Below are 3,334 nucleotides of genomic sequence, written 5' to 3' on the forward strand. Positions count from 1 at the left end.
TGTGACTGCACAAGCAAATGTCCAACTAAAGTCACGACACATCGCGTGCATGCATTTCATGTACTGCTGGAAAATCCAGAGTGGCATTAGGGAGATGCACATGTTGCCCATGTGTGAGGTAGACTGACGTGTCTCTAACAATGACATAACCAGCATGCACTTGTCCTGATCGTATATTAAGGATGTGACATGGCGTTTTATTTTGTAAACCTTGAGCAAATATTTTACGAACTGTTTTAAACGTTAAGCCATTGACAGTGGTTTTTGCATACCCATTTTGTCTGATCTGCAGACCGGCGTGATTGACATGATAAATCAACAATGGTTGAAATAGTAAATAGCGGGCAGTCGTTGATAAAGTAAACATGTTCTACCTGTTCCCCAAATGTAACCAATTATGAGGTGCTTCTAAGGTTTTGTAAATTAAGTAGGTTTGAAAACAACGTTTATTATTTGTGCTACATATATGTGTGGTTGTCTCAAAGGAAGATCGGGTGAACGGAGATCCCTTTTATATAATTCGGGTTTTGTTTAAATGTTTTGAAAAATTAGTAAACGGAGTAAGAAGTTTTTTTGTTTCATACGTGTAAACGTCACATCTTAATCCTATATTTGCCATGTTGGATTTGTTCTATCACATTTCAAGCAGATTGTACGACAGAAATTTGCTACATTGAACATCCCTCTTGGCTCCCAAATATTGTACACAGTTACACTGAGCATTGCTGGCCGAAAATTGCTGAAATGAGCATCCACTGAACCGAACCATCTTTTGTGGACCCAATGTGTTTTCTTACAGCAGTATCCTATGTATTTATAACCTTTCTTTGTGTTGTTTTCGTTGTTCAGACATCATGAATCGTAAGGCCAGACTAGCCTGGGAGTTGTACCTTAAGATGGAGACGTCTGGCGAATCGTTCAGCCTGCTGTAGCTCATTGCCAACGACGGCTACAAGGTAAAACATCATCCCCTATTTTAGTCCGTTGGATGTTTGGTCAAGATTTTGGCATTAGCCCCAAATTAGTATCCAGTCACTCAATCTCAACCTGCAGCCGATTTCACAAAACAGATTGGTCACTTCGTCCAAACGCAAATGGTAGAGGAGACATAAATCTAAATATAACGCATGTGTAGAAAAGAATGCAGTATCCAGACGCTACTTCAGCGGTTGTGTACAAAGTCTATGGAGAGTCAAGAAAACTTTCCAAGTATTTCTGAACCAAATTGGAAGTGTTTCTCAGTCCCAGATTCATGTTTGTGAAACATTTTTGCAATGACTGATCTTTATTGAGATGATGTGTGAAGACAAAAGTGGCGTCAGGTTGCAACATTGTTTCCCACGTGTAAAATCAACGAGAATACGAATCCCCGTCAAAAAAAGAAAAAAATGATTCGTTGCACATTTACCACTTTGTGTCATTAGCTTGAATAATGAAGGATGCACTTTTGTGTCCCAACTTTGGTAAGCATGTAGAGGGCATCATAAAATATTAGAATAGCCAAAAATCCCAAACTGCTTAAAATATTGATTTTTGGACAATTTCAACACGGTGGGATATGATCGAAAAATTCAGGCTTTTCATTCAAACTTCTGTTTTTTTTGCTCGACCTCAAATTGTAATTGTCAAGGTCTCCTCTCAATTTTCATATTCCAACTTTTCTGTCGGTAGATGGGCCAGTTCTACTATGCTTCCGATGTCCTGGAAAGATTGGACCCCAATCCTGAATAGTGGGAAGGCAAGCGAGGGGCGTGCGTGGGCGTATTCCAGCAGATCATTGCTGGTCATGAACCAAGGTGGGTGTCATCTCTGTCAATCAACAGTGCACACTGACCAATTAGATCTCAAATCTCAAATTCTGGTCAGGTGACTACAGTACATCAATCAAACAGTGCACACTGACCAATCAGATCTCAACCTTTGGTCAGGTGACAGTCAGGTGACCACAGTTCATCAATCAAACAGTGCGTACTGACCAATTACATCTCAATTAGTATATCACTCCGGTGCTCTACCAACTGAGCTATCCAGCCCAATGTTGGTGGTTCCCTAATTGTCAATGTCTCTGTCAAAGGGGTGCTAGTCAGAAGCCCTCAACCCGCATATGCCATGCAGCCAGGGATCACGCCCAAAGTCACGATGCAGACCTGGGAAATATAAAACGGGGATCACTCAGAGAGGATATGGCTTTTTATTACAAATTTTCATGAATACTTTTCAACTTCTTACCCCTTCAGTTCAAATTCATTGATCTTTATGGATTTTTCCTTTGTCCCCATATTCTATGAACAGCTTTCATTTTCACTATTAGGTTTTGCCCTTCACCGACTTATAAACACTGTTTACTCAGTGCGTTACCTCCCGAGTGAAAGTTGGAAAAAAATCACTCGGTTGGGACTCGAACCCATGACCTCCTGCTTTCTAGTGCAGACATCTTACCACTGGACCACCAATCTCGTAAACTCGGTGGTCGAGTCATGGGTTCAAATCCCACCCGAGTGATTTTTTTCTCCAACTTTCACTCGGGAGGTAACACACTAAGTATACAGTGTTTATACGTCGATGAAGGGCAAATCTTAATATTGAAATGCATCATCCCGACGCAAAGTCCATCTTGTTAATAGCTTTCATTTTTATGTGCACAAAACCCTGTGAAGTTCAAGCCACTAGATTTTTGTCATTTTTTTTCCTCTACAGAGAAACACTCTGTGAGACATCCTCCAAATCTTGCGCAACACCGGTAACCCGCAGGTGGAATACATCATCCGTGTCATGAAGAAGTGGGCCAAGGACAACAGGGTACCAGTTTCCTGAGGTGGTCCCTATCCTAGTCTTGAGATTGTTTAGATTTGTACATCCCAAATGTCCTGCTTCGCAAAGGGATTTTCCAAAGTATTTGTTCTTCACATTGGGAAATTTGCCTTGAAATATTTCTCTATTTAGCTTTGGCAAGATGGTTATGCAGGAGAAAACAACAGTTCTGGAGAGAGGCTTAAGTCTCTCATGGCATAAACAAAGTAGGCTTGCCTGGTTAAGCTGGACTGTGTGACTCGGTCAGTGACTCAGTCAACAACTCAGTGACTCGATCAGCGACTCAGTGATTCAGTCAGATTCAGTCAGTGACTCGGTCAGTGACTCGGTCAGTGACTCGTCAGTGACTCGTCAGTGATTCAGTCAATGTCTTCGTTAGTGAATCACTCAGTGACTCATTGAGCAACGTGGTGGCTGTCATCAACTCAGTGACTTGGTCAGTGACTCCGTCAGTGCCTCATTGAGCGACTCAGTGACTCAGTCATGCAGTGACTCGGTGACTCGGTCAGTGTCTCATCCCGCA

General features: G+C 41.9%; 1 long non-coding RNA gene across 1 annotated transcript; it reads left to right on the forward strand.

The window, feature by feature from the left end:
* The first annotated feature begins 916 nt into the window (after positions 1–916).
* On the forward strand, positions 917–3,334 carry LOC119743191. The gene is made up of 3 exons (XR_005272991.1): positions 917–956; positions 1,672–1,796; positions 2,698–3,334. It is a non-coding gene; the product is annotated as an uncharacterized LOC119743191 (long non-coding RNA).

Source organism: Patiria miniata, unplaced genomic scaffold (genome assembly GCF_015706575.1).
Source record: "Patiria miniata isolate m_02_andy unplaced genomic scaffold, ASM1570657v1 HiC_scaffold_6, whole genome shotgun sequence".
In the NCBI taxonomy this organism is placed as follows: domain Eukaryota; kingdom Metazoa; phylum Echinodermata; class Asteroidea; order Valvatida; family Asterinidae; genus Patiria; species Patiria miniata.